Genomic DNA, 16891 nt, shown 5'->3' with positions numbered 1-16891 from the left:
TGCTCCATGACCTGGGCTACTCCATGACCTGGGCTACTCCATGACCTGGGCTACTCCATGACCTGGGTGCTCCATGACCTGGGCTGCTCTATGACTGGGCTACTCCACGACCTGGGCTACTCCATGACCTGGGCTTCTCCATGACCTGGGTGCTCCATGACCTGGGCTGCTCCATGACCTGGGCTACTCCATGACCTGGGTGCTCCATGACCTGGGTGCTCCATGACCTGGGCTTCTCCATGACCTGGGTGCTCCATGACCTGGGCTGCTCCATGACCTGGGCTTCTCCATGACCTGGGTGCTCCATGACCTGGGTGCTCCATGACCTGGGCTACTCCATGACCTGGGCTTCTCCATGACCTGGGTGCTCCATGACCTGGGTGCTCCATGACCTGGGCTTCTCCATGACCTGGGTGCTCCATGACCTGGGCTGCTCCATGACCTGGGCTTCTCCATGACCTGGGTGCTCCATGACCTGGGCTGCTCCATGACCTGGGCTACTCCACGACCTGAGTACTCCATGACCTGAGTGCTCCATGACCTGAGTGCTCCATGACCTGGGCTTCTCCATGACCTGGGTGCTCCATGACCTGGGCTACTCCACGACCTGAGTACTCCATGACCTGAGTGCTCCATGACCTGGGTGCTCCATGACCTGGGCTTCTCCATGACCTGGGTGCTCCATGACCTGGGCTACTCCACGACCTGAGTACTCCATGACCTGAGTGCTCCATGACCTGAGTGCTCCATGACCTGGGTGCTCCATGACCTGGGTGCTCCATGACCTGGGCTTCTCCATGACCTGGGTGCTCCATGACCTGGGCTACTCCACGACCTGAGTACTCCATGACCTGAGTGCTCCATGACCTGAGTGCTCCATGACCTGAGTACTCCATGACCTGGGTGCTCCATGACCTGGGTGCTCCATGACCTGGGCTACTCCACGACCTGAGTACTCCATGACCTGAGTGCTCCATGACCTGAGTGCTCCATGACCTGGGCTTCTCCATGACCTGGGTGCTCCATGACCTGGGCTACTCCACGACCTGAGTACTCCATGACCTGAGTGCTCCATGACCTGAGTGCTCCATGACCTGGGCTTCTCCATGACCTGGGTGCTCCATGACCTGGGCTACTCCACGACCTGAGTACTCCATGACCTGAGTGCTCCATGACCTGGGCTTCTCCATGACCTGGGTGCTCCATGACCTGGATGCTCCATGACCTGGGCTACTCCACAACCTGGGCTACTCCATGACCTGGGCTACTCCATGACCTGAGTGCTCCATGACCTGGGCTGCTCTATGACCTGGGCTGCTCCATGACCTGGGCTGCTCCACAACCTGGGCTACTCCATGACCTAACTACTCCATGACCTGGGCTACTCCATGACCTGGGCTGCTCCATGACCTGGGCTGCTCCACAACCTGGGCTGCTCCATGACCTGAGTGCTCCAGGACCTGGGCTAGTCCAGGACCTGGACTTCGGCTGTCCTCAGAGCTGCCAGTCCAGTTACCTTTCCTGAGCAGGGTCCACCATGGCAACAGGCTGATGCAGGCCAATCCAGATTTTTACAGAAACCATACAAACGAGGTCAAAATAAGATTGGGTTTGGAATTGGTCCTCTTTTCCCCGTCTAGTTTGAAATGTGGGAGAGGGTGCTACGGGAATCAGGCTTTTCTATGTTTTATGGGTGGCTGAGGTCCACGGGGAGACATGGAGAAGCTCTTCTCAGGAGGTGATCCTTAAAGAGCAGTGACAGGTGTTGGGGAAGCTGCTGTGGTCTCAGGAGCTCAGTCACAGGGGGGCTGGTGTGGAAGTCCAGTCCCTGTCCTGACCGGGAGTGGCTCTGTGTCCAGGGGAGAGTGTGCCTGGCATGGACTGAAATCTGGCAGATTCTGGAAAGAAGAGAGCAGGCTGTACTCTTGGGAAAAAGAAAAGTCTGCTTGAACTGGCCTTTCTTGAAAGAAACAAGACCCAACATTCTTTCATAAAGCATTTTTTTTTCAAAAGTATTTGCCCTTGAGCATTCTTTCCTACTTACCCATGCTTATCTTTCAAAACAAACATTTATTCCTTTCCCCACAGAGTGTGAGGGAGTTCCTTTGAGGTTATGCCCTACTAACGTACCCAAGCAGGGACCGCATCCTCCCCTGGCACCGCAGATGACTAACCCCACCGCAGGCCCGGCCCCGGCCTCCTGGGGGGTGGGGGCGCCGCTCAGATGTTACCTGGGGGGCAGATTCTCAAGGGGAAAAAACGCACAACTGTATTTTTGTGTGCAAACACCCGGTCCTTTTGACCCAGTGGAAACTGTGTGTCTGCAGAGCTGCCCAGCTGGAAGAGGTGATTTACCCTCGGAAACACTGTGTCATTTATCATCACCATGTCATGGGCCTGCAGTGGGCCTGCAGAGCAAATACCCATACCGAAAATTAATCTTTTCCAGTGCATCAGCCTGCATGTCTCTGGGAGGGCCCAGGTCTCTCCCCCTGCCTGCCCTCCTTTCCTGCAGCCACTCTGCTCTTTACAACCAGTTCAGGGTCAGGCCCTGGCTGACCCCAATCCGCCCTTTCTGCCGCCTGCCTTCCAACCAGTGGGTTTGGTCCCCTCCTGTCCCTGAACACACCTTCAGACTCAGACCAGAGCTGGCCTGTGTCTTTTTAACCCTGTTCACCTGTGGCTGGGTTGAAGCCCACTTCCCTGATTGGGTCATGCCTAAATAATTCCTCCCAGAAATTCTTTAGAGCCTTGTGTAATCTGCGGTTTTTCCTGTTTCCTTCTTAATGCTCTTGCCTGTCTCCCTTCCTAGGCTGTCATTCCTTGAGACGGATTATGTTTCTGAATTACCTGCCTCTCGGTGCTCTGCTCATAGTAGGCCCTCATAGACATCCATCAATATTCTTTCCTGAACTTTATGGCATGTGGCTCCTGTTTTCCTGGCCTGAGTGCCATTGGCTGTATCAATTAGGTTTGTATTCGGACAGGATGTGTATCCAGCTTAAAGGCATTTTAGTCTTGCAAATGTGAAATAGAGTCATTTTGAACATTGGGTAACTGTCTGATGCCGAGAGTTCTGGGCGTACCATTGACCATGTTAAGGTTTCCAGGCGAGGATGATTTTAGGAATCGGCAGAAGGGTCTGGCCCTGCAGGAAGCAGACTTGGAGGACCTCGCATGTCTTACCTGCCACTCAGCTGGTCACACAACTCTCCAGGACATCTTGACTGGATGGGAGACCCTGGAATATCTGCCCTTCACGTCACTGGCCTTAGTTGTTTGCGGCACAAACCACATGCATTCCCGTTCCTGTGAGGGCCAGAGTCTGACTGGGCCTCGGCCTCTCAGATGCTGATGCTCCTTCTCCGCTGCATTCTAAATCATGGTGTATTCTTCTTGCTGAGCTTAGCATAGGCAAGAAACCCCTCAAATATCCCTTCTTTTAAATGTGCTTTGCCTCAGAAATATTATTAAATAATATTTATTTATAAATTATATAACAGATACATGCTATATAATTTAAGTTATACAAATCAAAGCACTATTGTTAGTAAATGTGGAAATCTCCCAAATAGCATACAGTTTTCCCTCCTTATTCTGGTGTTAGGCAACTAGTGAGGGTCTTGGACTCTATTCCCCCCTACAATCAGGATGGATGGTTGTACTGAATGTAACATTTTCTCCAAGTACCTAAGTTTATATGATTTGAGGATTTCAACATTCTTGTAAATTAAGGAGGGGCCAAATTATTAGCATAGTTTCATAGATAAGGAAGTCAGGATTTCCACACTGACTGCAAACTCAGAGCCAAGTCTCACCCTGGCTCTGCTCTGCTCCTGGGGTCCAGAGGTGTCCCTCCGCTTGGCTCCTGGGCCCTGGTGAAAACACCCAGCGACAAGCATCCAGTTGAGAAATCAGCTCCTATTTTCATACTTGAACTTGAGGAGCTCCACTTTGCCCTGTGCTGTGTGTATGGAACACTGTCTGGCCCATTTCTTCTGCGTCCCTAGGGTTTAGGAGCAGTGCTGTTCACAGGGAACGTGCATCACCCCAGCACACAAACCTCAAGTGGCCTTGGATTTTTATTATTTTATGACTCTGGTTTCTCGTAACTCAGTGAAGATCTCTGTAGCGAGCAGCTGACCTCTTATTAAATTGTCCCCTTCAGCCCTACCCCTGCTCAGATTATTAAGCAGGAAGGTTCTAATTATATGGTCTCCTTCTAGAGGGGACACGGGAAGACGAGGGAAATCTCGGAGGCATGTCACTCTCAGGGCCAGGAACCAGAGCCAGGGCTCCAGCACGCTAATTAAAAACTTCTCTTCCTGCAGATTCCTCCTGCAGCCCTCCCTGGGGCTGGGCCCTGGGTCTCGCACTGCTCTCTGCAGGAATGCAGGCCTGTTTCTTTGAATAGCTGAGTGCAGATTAGTGGTCTGCCAATTTCCTGTGGCCTTTCAGACCTGCAATTTGAGCCCTGTTTGCTCCGGGCCCTGGCACAATTGGAGACAATGGGTGACTTCTTTCAGGTCTCACTCCAGGGCTCTCAGAACCAGGGGAAGTGGCTAAAGCCCTACTTTACAGGTAATTAACAATAGATAATGTTTGCTCTGCATTTTTTGCAGCCGATAAAAGGCAGAAGAACATATTCAGCACCCGATTTAGACCCTGTGCAGTGGTTTTATGGACACAATAACTGTCTTTGGGTTAGCAGGGTGGCACGGGGGTCAGGCTCACAGATAAGGCTGCGTGGGACCTACAGAACAGAAGAGCAACGGGAGGGCAGCCAGGAGAGGGCAGCTCTGTACACCCTTGACTGGGGTGGGGGTGGGGTGGGTGGGGGCTGGGTCACGTCTGTTTTAGGAGGGGAGCAATTTTCACAGTCTGTTGACCTCCACACAAGGTATTTTTTGTTTTATAAATTCAGTGCTGAAAGTCACCTGTTACAACAGTGTCAGCTTGAGAAGTGATTTGCTTTCACATTTGCTTCCTTTGCCACTTTGTGACAAAGTGGGTGTGTGGCCCTGCAGAAGGACTAATGGGCCCGGCAGTTATTACATAGCTTACATAGCTGCTCGGCCCCACAGAGAGGCCAAAGTGACAGAGGCCGTGTCCTTAAGGAGATTATGGCTTCTCTTTGGGAAAAAGAATCTCAGTGTTAATGCAGTCTGACATGTGTAAGCAGCTCTCGCTCGCACCCACTTCCTGAGAACTGAACCCAGGGGTGCTTCACCAATGAGCTACATCCCTCCTTCTTATCTTTTGAGACAGTGTCCCTAAGTTGTCCAGGCTGGCCTTGACCTTGCAATCCTCCTGCCTCGGCCTCCTGAGCCACTGGGGGACTGCAGGCCGCGCCATTGCATCTAGGAAGCAGGGCTCTTGACCATGGTGTAGCGGCTAGGTCATGTTTGAGGTCCCCAACTAACATATTTTTAGAGGGAATCTAAGTCTAAACCAGAAGGTAGTGGCTTTTTGTTCTAGGCCACTTCTAATCAGCAGCATGAGATGTCACCTTACTCATCCACTCTTGAGAGATGGACAGAGAGCAGTTGCCTTCTGGGGAATTGATGTACTGTTTAAAACCAGAGCATCTCCTCCCAAGGGCATCCAGCACACAGGGCTTCAAGTGCAGAGCCCTGTGGAGGGGAAGGAGCCCTGTCCTGCCCTGCTGGGCTCCGGAGCAGCAGCTGCTGATGTCCACTAAGGGCTGCTCAGGAAGGACAAAACCTCCAAACCCTCTTCTGCTCACAAAAGCCCCACGTGTGTACTGTAGCCCAGTCCTGTTTCCTTCTGTTGGTTTCCTTGTGTGGTCCTGGGGATGGGGCCCAGCGCCTGGCGGTGCAGGGTGCGCACTCCGCCACTGAGCTGCTGTGCCCCGGCCCCCACAGTTTTGGATAATGTTAGAAAAGTATAAGGTTGGAAATAAAAATCACACGTACCCTGCTTATCCATTTCTTGGGACTCTTAACAGTTAATTGAGTATATTCTTAACTGTCTCCTAGATTTTTCGCCTTCTAAAATACAATTGAGGAGTAGAGCACACCTCTGCTTTCTTCTCTCTTTATTTTCTTTTGTGACTCCCTGAACCTTTAGAACAGAGCCATCCTTTCCAAAGTGGATCAGACCAGGTGGCCCTTCAGAAAACAGCCCCTCTGCGAAGACCAGGGTGGGCCCTCGCTCCTCTACTTCCTCCTTTCCACCCTCAGGAGCCCAGGGCACAGGTGGCGGGCCGGGAGCCTCAGCTCTTCCTCCGGGGTATCCTGGTTCTCAGGGGGGCGGTATCGGAGGGAGTAAAGAGAACTTAGAAGGTCCCAACTTCAGGACAGTGTAAAGCTCTTGGCAAGGACTCGCCTTCTACTAAAAAGAGATTACAGCAAGATAATGCCACAAAGAAAAGACTTAAAAAAGAAAGGGACCCTTGGTTTTGCTGTGAAAGCAGGTGTCGTCCCTCCTTCAAGTCCCAAGCTCACACTCCCCTTGAGGACTTGTTCTTTGGGGACCGGTGCTCATCATCTCACCCAGGGTGGCTGGCGTGGGATCACGTAACCAACTTTATCCTCAGCATGTATTTCCGGTTGTACAGGGAATGACTGACTGAAGCATCTGTTGAAAACAGGACTCGTGTTTAGATAGGGAAGTTGTGTGCTTGAAATGTAAAGGCTCGAGAAATAAACACTCTGTGTTCCAAGTGGCCCACGGCTGCGAGGGGCTAGGACCAGCTACACGCGTGTCCACGTGGTCATCAGGATGCAATGAAGCTGGTGGCTGCGATGCTGGTGGAGTGTGCGGATTCCATCAGCCTTTGGTCCGCAGAGGAGACGAGCCTTGAGGGTGTAGGCAGGCCCCATCTTCAGGGTCATCCTGCTCAGAGGGGAACCATGACGTCGCTCATCTTTTCCAATCAGAGAGCCCCCCGCTGCCCCAGCCGATGGGCCGAGGAAGGAGTGAGGAGCCCGTTTCGATTTTATTTAGCTAACCTTTTACTCCTAGATAGGTCGGTGTTCTGCCCCCAATTAAGGTATTTTAAAGCAGCAGTGAGCTCACTGGATGCCTCTGCTCTGAACAGAGTGCTTTTGACGGTCTGGCAGACGCGACATCATGGCTTCCTGTTCCACACTTGAACGCAGCAGCTGGGCAGACTGTCCGTCTGTGGCCGAGGCTCTAGGGACAAGAAGCCCCTGACCCGAGCTTTAGGAGCTTGGTGGCCTGAGCTGGGAAAGGATCAAGCCCAATACTGATGAGCACACAGAGCCCCCGCTCACCACCCCCAAGTGATGAAAGATGGAGACCCTCGTTTCCCCTGTCCCTCGGGAGGGCCACCAGGGTTTTACGGATTTTCCTTCCCAGTCACAACCAGCCTAGCGCTGGCGTCTTGGCGAACAGTGTTTCGTATCTCGATGGAGAAAGGGAAACGGAAGGCCGCGTGGAGCTGCCAGGCTCTGAGACCACCTGCGGCCAGAGCCCAGAGCTGTGGCCCAGGGACCAGGGCCTTCGACCAGGTGGCAAACGGAAAAAACCCCGACTCCCTCCTTTAATCCCTGGTGGAAGCAGACGAAAGAGGAAAGAAACAGACGGAACTCGGCGGCCAGCGATGCTCTATTGAGCAGGGGAGGGCCACGTTTTCAAGAGGAAAATGGCGACTAGCTGCAGAGTTTTCTAGGGTTCAGCAGGGACGGGCGTGGGCAGAGCTGGCCAGATGGAGGCCTACCTTCGGAGGGCAGGGGGCGTTGGCAGGTAAGGGAAACCGCGAGAGCCGGTCCTCATCCCTCAAACAGGACATTCCCCACAGAGGCCCTTCTGGAAGTCCCCTACACCAGGATCCAGAGTCACACTCGGCTTTCTGAGAGGACACCTCTTAGATTGAGATGGTGACTTACGACAGCTTTTAAAGACGGGAAAGTAGCAATTTTAAATAATTGAGCAGCTCAACAAAAATGCTGCACGAGCCCCACCGAGGAGGCAGGAGGCTGGGCCTCCGCACCATGGCCACACTTGCGAGGCAGGCGTGGCAGGCAGAGCCTCTGAGCCCAGGTGGTGGCCAGGCTGTGGGGACTCCAGACTTCATCGGCCTCTTTTCTTCCCTTCCTTGTGTGGTTCTTTTTTTGACCTTCATATTTTCTGCCCCGGTTTCCTCTGTCTCCTGGTTGCTGTTCCTTCTGAGGGCCTTATTTCCTAAGAGACTCGGGCTAGTCACCCTTTCGGACAGGAACCCGGGTCCCACAGCCTTCAGCTGGGGCCCCTCCATTTCAGTTCTTGCTGCCCACACCCCATATTCTGGCCCTCTGCTGCTCTGTGTGTGTGTGTGGGGTCCTCGGGGAGCATGGCTGCAGTTGCTCCTGCACTCTCATCCCTGACTCTGTCTGGAGGCCAGCCAGCCTCTGCTGTGCCTGCGCACTCCCAGGTAACTCATCTTCCTCACAGTTCTCCTTTCTCCAGAGGACAGCATGCCCTCTCCTCGTCCCTCACGGACCCCGCAGCTCACCACCTGCCGAGCTTCCCTTGCCTGGGGCCTGGACGCTGGGCCTAGGTCAGTAATGCCACAGCCTAGGAGGTGAGTCCACGGTCCTTGTGGTAGCCGAGGAGACTCCAGCCCTGGGGGATCCATCTCCGTGGGAGACAGGGACAGGGAGCCCAGGCCACCCGAGGGCTTTCTGTGAGTCCAGCCTGCACAGGTGGTCAGTAGGCGCTGGCTGGGGCTTGCAACCTAGCTCTGGCTCTGGGCAGTGCCCGGGCTCGCACTGCAGGCAAGGCACAGATGCACCTTAACTCTGCACAGCCTGGTTCCCCTCCTGCTGGATCCCTCTAGGCCACTGGGGACCACTCACATGCTCTGCAGGACAGCAAGCGAGGGGGCAAATTCACTTGTAAAATGTCCCCTTAGCCTGGGTGTGCAGGGCCCTCTCTCCTGCCTTCAGATAGATTCCTCATTCACTGTGACATGCTGACAAAGTTCCTGTGCAAGACTGGCACCCCATGGCGAAGGGCAGAGTCACGAATGTCCTGTCCATTTGAGACACAGATGTCACCTCAGGTGATGATGGCAGGCACTAGGCAGCTCTGTGTGCTGCAGAGGCAAGTTGGGCAGGCAGGTACTTCCTTAGAAGGGCAGTGCTTTCTCCCTCCTGTCCTGACGTTGGGACATGGGGAAAGTGTGTCACTGTGTCCTCATGGAAGTCATCGGGCCCACCCTTCCTTTTCCACTGGCATATTCCTAGGGGCAGCAAGCCCTGCTAATTTTCCCATGTCCTGACATGTTTACGTTGTCCCTTGCCACCTCTGTATTCTTCGGAAGGGGCTTTCTCTAGGTGGGCTGCTTCCCTCCCTACCCTGGGTTAGCCCCGCCCTCCCCGACTTTGTGGACCTTCTTTCTCCAGGGACCCCCAGTCCTCCGCTGTCAAGTGGAAGTTACTCAGGTACTTTTATGGTTAACGGGGCCACATACGGGGGTCTGCTGTGTTCGTGAAGACTTTCCGGAAGACCGGACTCGGCTGTTGATGTCACTTTCTGCCCGTGGACTCACGGCATACCACTTTTGGCCAGTCCCTTGTGACTGCCGTGTCCAGGGTATCACCCTACCACCTCCTGCCCGTGGGTGGTGGCCGCACCTTTGGGATTTTACATATTGCAACATGTTCTTCCAGGGCACTATGTTTTCAACCACACGAAAATACCTAAATAGATTTGTTTCTGATTTCTTGGGCTTTCCCTTGCACAAATGACAGTTTCCTCCTAGCACTGACGAAGCCCAGCTCTTCCCGACGCGGGAAGCTTACCGAGGAGGGGCCTCGCGGGGCCATGCAGCACCAGTGCAGAGGGAAGGGCTCCCTGCTCCCAGCCGCCCTGTTCTCCTGTCCAGCCCTGGCCTGCACTGCCCCGTTAGTCACCGCCCACCCCATGAGGCTCTGTTCCCTAGCAACAGTGGCTGCTTCACCTTGACCACCACCAGCCAGTCGGAAAGCTGGTTTGTCCATAGTGGCTAAAACTGTGCTGGACAAATTTGTCTTCTATCTTTAAATGGGCTTTGCTGCTTTTAAAGTTTGATTTTCAAACTAACTTAACATCTCACAGCCTCCCCCAACCCAGCCAAAAAAAAAAAAAAAAATAGCCATACAATTTGGATCGAGAATTGCAAACAGACCAACAGTAATGAAGAGACACTGATAACCTCCACCATTCCCTTCGCAAGCCTCTCTGTGAAAGTGGTAAAAATTTGATGTCGCAGGGAACCTTGTTCGCTGAATGACAGTTCCATAAAAATACATCCATCGGCTGCTTTAAAAAGTTTCCATGTCCCTGTTCATGGCTAAGGAACTCGTTGTCCTGAGGATCTGGGCGGCTAGTGAAGCCCAGGTGCAGGGTGTGGAAGCTCTGGAGTGGGCGGTGCCTTCAAGGAGTGCAGAGTCAGCCTGGCGGAAGACCAGACGTGTGAACCAAAGCCGGTGAGGGGTGACGCGTCCCCCAGGGAAATGTATAAAGGCCCTACTGGGTGGCCAGGTGTCCCGATCCTCTGGGTGTCATGCCTTCCGTGCTCCCAGCTCAGGGTGTGCTGGGGACTGAATGTGTTCATGGCTGCCGTCCCAATCCTCAATGTGACTGTGTTCGAAAATGGGTGTCACAGGGGGAACAGAGGCTAAGGAGTCCTGAGGGCGGGCCACAACCCGGTAGGACTGGAATCCTCCCGCATCTGTCCTGTCTCCCTGTCTCTTGCTGTCTCTCTGCCCCTCCCGTTCTGGGTCTCTCTGCAGGAGCCCTGGGGACAGGCCAGGAGGGGCTCCCCCCTGTGGCTCCTGATCCTGGACCTCAGCCTCCAGGACTTGAGAACAGGGTGTCTGCGGCTGGGTCTCCCGGTGTGCAGTTTTGTGGCATCTTTAGCAGAGGAACACAGTGTGGCCCTGGAAGGAGCCCGTGAGGAGGACCCTCCAGGCTTTGCCACATTAGTCCGCAGCATGGCTGCCCTGGAGGCCAGGTGCAGGTCTTGGTCTTCTGCTCTCCCCGCTGCGGCCCCACCAGTCCTCTACGCCCAGCCCAGACGAGCGGGTGTGCCTTCTGGCCTTGCAAAGCTGGGTAGTGTCAACCTCCAGCCAGCCGAGAGCCTCCTTCCGGTGGACGCTCAGCCGCGTGTGACTCACCAGTTAGCCACGGGTCACCGCGCTGCGTGCTTCTGCATGGCGGGGACTGAGATGCGAGGACCTTATTTTCCTTCCACATTTCCATCAGTTATTATAGACGCAGAGATGAAGGCAGGAAGAGCCCGCAGTCAGGAGGGCAGGGCTTCAGTGTTGCTAATTCTTTAATCTTTTGAATAATAGATCCAAAGAAAAAAGGATAAGAAGGGTACAATGAATCCCATATGCTAAGTTTCTTTTAATCTTATAATTTGTTGTGGCTTGTACTATTTTACATTACAAATATTGGCAGTGGGGAATGTGCCCAAGTTTGCCTAACAGGCTGGGGATTTAGCTCCATAAGAGGGCTTGCCTGGTGGGCATGGCCCTGGGTCTCTCCCAGCACCCAAACACAATGAATAAATAGGATTTAGAAAATAAAATAAAAAGGGCTGGGGATGTGGCTCCGTGGTAGAGCACCCCTGGGTTAAACCTCCAGGATCAAAACAATAGCAAAAATCGTCTGAAGCAAAATATATACAAACTTGAAACTAAGATTGTGTTCGATTTGGCAAAATTTAGATGAACTCAAAAATTCCAGAGGGAAAAATTCATGAAATGGATGTATCTTGATACTTTAGTCACCACTTCATCTTCTCACCTCGTGCAGGCTGTTGTACAGAAGACCATTTTCCTGAGGTGGAGCGAGGGAGGAAGGGACAGGGCTTGGCCGCACCCTGGAGCCATCAAGCCTCTTTTTAAAGGACTTGGTGAGTTCTTGGCTGCCCCATGGATGGTGCAGCTCCGCGGGTCTGTGGAGCCTCGCTGGGTGGATTTAGGCGGATCAAACCCCCCCAACAGCCTTGGCCCGGGGTGGAGTGTTAATGGTGTGGTGCTCTTGCTGGTTTCTTCTTTTATGACCTGAGGAAGTTCCCCGAGTCCCCGTCCCTGGCCTTTCTCACAGGAAGCGCCTGGAGCCGGCCGTCTCCACGCCCCGGCCTCCTCTCGGGTGTGCTCCTCCCAGCTCCGGTGACATTTTTTGGTGTTTGAAACTGTGAAATAACTAGAGGGCACTCCTCCCAGCTTCTTCTGGGTCGCCCTGAACATTTTGGAAAAGGGCAGAGTCGGAGTCACCTTGGGGAGAGACTGAGGAAGTCACTAAGTCCAGTGGGAGTCACCTTGCTGACTGCAAGAGACCCCTCTGTTTCCTAGCTACGCGGTCAGCCACTGCGATTAAGGTCCTGGGGGTTGAAGCCAGGTCCTCGGGCATGCTGGTGGGCACTCTGCCGCCACCCGTTACATCCCCAGCCCTGAGCGGTTCTTCCTCTGGTTGATACGTCCTGAGAGTGTCTCCTTGAGAAATTCAGTGACCAGTAACTCTCAGGCCAGATAAGTTCACCTTGCAAATATCCTAACAGATTTCTTCTGAATTCCTATATCCTGGTTCCCAAACCTCACAGGTTAAAGCTTAATAATATTCTTTGTGATTCATTTTCATAAACTATTTCAACAGCTACATTAAAGCCTTCAAATGCCTTATCCATCTTTGATGCCACCACAAGGTCTCACACGTCTGGACGCCATATTCTGCACGGCCTGGTGTGGGGCAGAGATTGACTCTCACGTTCCCAGACCCGAAGGAGTTCAAGCCCTTGAACATGGTACCTTCTGAGGACTAAGGCCAACCCATGTTTTTTTTTTTCTATAGAATATACCTTGAGAGTCTTACGTTACTCAGAGTCATTAATTATGTCATTTTTCTTTGCTTAGCAATTGGAAGCAGGATGAAGGATGATGGGAGAGAGGGGATTTTTTTTTTAGCAGACAAAATGAGAATACTGAGAAATAACTAGCATCAATCCAAAAGATGTCCTCTGCACTGAAGCGTGAAGGATCCCTTCACTTTTAGCACAAAATTGTTCCCTAGAATATCGCTGTATGATGACATAGTGTGGTATTTTATTTTCATCATAACAATCTTGAATTTACCAAAGAGATTTGTTTTTATATTCTGACATTAAAAGGGCTCTAGATAGAATTTAAGATAAAAATTTTAATTCTTTATGGAGTAAATTTGAGTTATTTGAAACATTAGGCTGTGCATAGTGATTCATGGCAGATTTCCTAAGTGAACTAAGGAATTAACTGATCAGTGTGGAATAATATAAAATGCATATTTCTTAGGCAAAAATGATCACTTCTTGCTCAGGTACCTCAGGTGACCGTTTATCCTGTAGGTACACCTGGCTCACTGTTTCCTGAGCTTGCAGTGACGGTCACCCTACAGGGTGGCTGCCTGCCACTCTGTCTTCTCCTCTACATGCCCACTTTCCTGGCCTAGCCACACGGCTTGGCCCAGGGGGTGGCCAAGGATGGCCGCACCAGAATTTTCCTCAGGGTTTTCCCAACAGGACAGAGGAAAGCTCCTTCCTGTCTGGTTGTAAAGATGCCGGTGTGGACTCCCAGGCTGTTGTTCCTGGTGGTCAGAGAACCTGCAGCAGCAGTGACAGGCGGGTTAAAGGGAACTAGCCGGAGTTTGCTTCAGTGCGTCCCCAGGTTCTCCACGCCCCGCGTCCCGTGTCTGGCAGGCTGAGGTCCAACCCAGGCCTCCTGCACCCCAGGCAGTGCCCTACCCCCGAGCCACCTCCCCGTCACGGGGCTCCATCTATTGCCACCAGAAGCCCTAGTGAGCCAATTTCCCAGGTTTCAGGCTGTACGTGACTCCTGTTTGTCACCTCGCTGTGGGCGTCACCATCCCTTCCACAGATGGGCAGAGCAGCCTCGGGAGAGCTTCCTTTGAGTGGCAGAGACGGTCGGTCACGCAGCCTCACGACATGGAAACTCACCTTTCTTTATCTTCTTCATTTTTAGAATTCTTCATGCATTCTTATTTTTTGTGGGGCAAAATATGCATAAACTAAACGTAGTCATTTTAACTGTGTTGAAGAGTACGGTCCTGTGGCCTCAAAAGTGCTTTCATATTATTTTGCTGGCACTATATACTTCCAGAACTTTCTGATTATCTGAAACTAAAACTCTGTGCTGGCTGAACAATAGCTCCCCACTCTCCTGGTGACTGGGTTCTACTTCTTGTCTATGAATCTGACATTCCTTCAGTGTTTGCCCTTCTGTGTCTGGCTTGCTTCATTTAGGCCAGTGCAGTCTCAGTTCATGCCCGCAGTAGCCTGTGTCAGGATTTGTTCCCCGTCCCATACGAGGGACTGAACCCCAGGCCTCGTGCATGCCGGGCAAGTGCTCTACCTGGAGCTACACTCTGACCCCAAATCTCCTTTTATTTAAAAGGCTGAATAATACTGCACTGTGCTGAACACGAGCTTGTTTTTCAGTGGGCACTGAGTCATTTCTGCCTTTGGCCGTTCTGAACTGCTACTGGCCACCTGATTGAAGAGACGTCCACTGAGTCCCTGCTTTCTGTTGGTTTGGGAGCACACCTACAAGCAGACGGTTGGGTCGTGTGGTCAGTCTGTGTTTCACTTTTTGAGGTCACTTCCTGCTGTTTTCCGTGGTGGCTTCACCCTCTTACGTGTACCAGGCCTCCGATTCTCTACATCTTCACCAACACTAGTTGCTTTCTGATTTTCTTTTATTTTTTTTTTTAAATAATAGGCTTCCTCGTGGGTATGCAGGGATATTTCCTTGTAGTTGGGAGTTGCATTCAAAGCTCACTATCTTGGAACTACGCTTTTGTGTCCCCCTCCCTGGTGGCCCTTGTTCCCTGAACCTCATCTGACAGTTGCTTCGGTCCCAAGCACCAAATTCAGCTGACAAGACCCAGAACTGGTGGATCCTCCTTCCAGTGCCCTTGGCCAGGAGTGACTGGTGTCTCCTCTGCTCTCCACCAAGGCGGTGTCTAGCGTCTTAAGAATTGTTTCAGATTCATCTTGCCACTGAACTCTTCCTGAAGTCATCCGACCTAGTCCCGAGGACACTTTGCACCCATGTCCCTAGAGGATGGGTCAGTACTGGGTTTACCTGTATCTTCTCTCGCATATTTGGCAAGTGGGTTAATCCCGCCTACTTTGGGGTTAGGAACTCTTGAGGGAAAGGATTGTGAGTAGCTCCTTGTATCAATCCCCTCGAACCGATTTTTCTGTGATGGATCTGCAGAGGACACTTTATTAGAAGTTCTCGATGACATTTATAAAGTTGTTTTATTGTATTTTTCCTTGTAACATTTTTCTACTGCTTATGTGAATGTCAAAAAGTGCGTTCTGGTTTCCTTATCTGTTTCCGTTTCCCACTTACATGCAATTGCTTCTGCTGAGCAGTTTCTCCCTGTGTTCTGCTGGGACAAAGATGTAGTTGTCCTCAGAGAAGCGGACATTGGAACGCCCATTTCCTTCTCAGCAGTGCCGCCGATCCGCCGGCACACACTGATTCCAATCTTGACTTTTGGACACGGCTATTTTTCAAAAGATGTTCAGATTTTAAAACATGAATATCATATGGGGACCCACTCCAAGCAGTCTCAGGTGAGCCTGTCTGTTAGCCGTGCTGTGCCCTCTGAATACAGAGAGGAAGATGACCAGGCTTTCTGTCCTGGGACTTTGAGTGACCCTAGTGGGGTCTCCAGATACAGCCAGCAGTAGCCTCAGCCTGGGCACTTCCTGTCCCAGTTGGTGATTACTCAGAGTGACGAAGTCACAGGTGGAGAACTGAGGACGTGCCTTATTTGGTGCTGACTCTTATGGGAGGTGGGGAGCTGGTACCTCCTGTGGTTCTGGATTCCTTCAGACCAAAGCAGTGGTGCCCAACGCTGCCTGGCCCTTTAATCCCCTTGTACCATTCAAGGGTACTAAGAACAAGGGAGGGGACTTGTGGAAGGTGGCCATGAGGGAGGGGACAGGGGATGTTAGATAGCAGTGTCACTCAAAAAGGGTCTTCTGTGGTTTAGGAAGTTTGAGCCGGGTGTGCATGTTTTCCACTCGAGGTTAATGGTGAGTGATAACCAAACACGGGTGCCCGGGTCATCTGCTGGATTCTTATTGAAAGAGCTTGTTTACTATCTGTTTACGGTCAGCTTTGCTAAGAGGAGCCCCTCTATTTGGGGGACGATCTCTCCCCTCCTTTCCTCACTCTGCTTCCTCTGGGCCTGGGAAAGCTGGCTTCATATTATTCAGAAGTCGACTCGCACAGCCAGAGTGGCTGCCCCTCTGAAGGGCTTTCTCTCTTGTCTCTGGCACAGAGTGGAGGGCCAGCCGGTTCCCGTCTGCTGCCTCGAGTCAATGCACTTCCCCCCACTCAGGGCCCTGCTGCCTTCTTTCCCCCCCCCCTCCTCCGCTCCCCCCCCCACCCGACCTCTCTGTTTGGTCACTAGAAATGATCTTTTATCGCCAGTTGCTCGGAAGTGACCTTTTGCCCTTGATTAGATAGCCCAGGCTCAGTCCCGGGGTGCTGTGGAGCTGGCAGTGCTTCTTTGTGTTGGCTGATCCGGTGTCAGGGAGAACAATGCCGGGCTGTGCAGGCTGTGGGGTGGCTCCGGCCAGTGTGGGGTGGGCGGCAGGGCTGGGGTCATATAGAGCAGCCCAGCGAGCCTGCTTCAAAAATAGCAGCCGGTGGATCCCGGTTGGAAACACATCTTTTCTTTAGCAAACTGAAAACAAAAGGCGCATTTGAGAATTCATTTGCACCTATTTTAACTTACTTCTGTTCAACAACCATGCATTTTGGAGGAGTAGGAGATTACTGTAGGATTTCAGTGCATGTATTTAAGTACACAATTATATCATTAAACGGACTTGAGTGTATAGTTTTACATTAAAATATTA

At 52.2% G+C, this 16891-nt stretch overlaps 1 long non-coding RNA gene across 1 annotated transcript; it reads left to right on the top strand.

The window, feature by feature from the left end:
• Positions 1 to 4511: 4511 nt before the first annotated feature.
• LOC308655051 lies at positions 4512 to 12912 on the top strand. The gene is made up of 3 exons (XR_014023374.1): positions 4512 to 4581; positions 11773 to 11872; positions 12665 to 12912. It is a non-coding gene; the product is annotated as an uncharacterized lncRNA (long non-coding RNA).
• The last annotated feature ends 3979 nt before the right edge of the window (positions 12913 to 16891 follow it).

Source organism: Spermophilus citellus, assembly GCF_964194105.1.
Source record: "Spermophilus citellus genome assembly, chromosome: 8".
Classification (NCBI taxonomy): domain Eukaryota; kingdom Metazoa; phylum Chordata; class Mammalia; order Rodentia; family Sciuridae; genus Spermophilus; species Spermophilus citellus.
The sequence above is the reverse complement of the archived record's forward strand: the minus strand, read 5'-3'. Positions and strand labels throughout refer to the sequence as shown.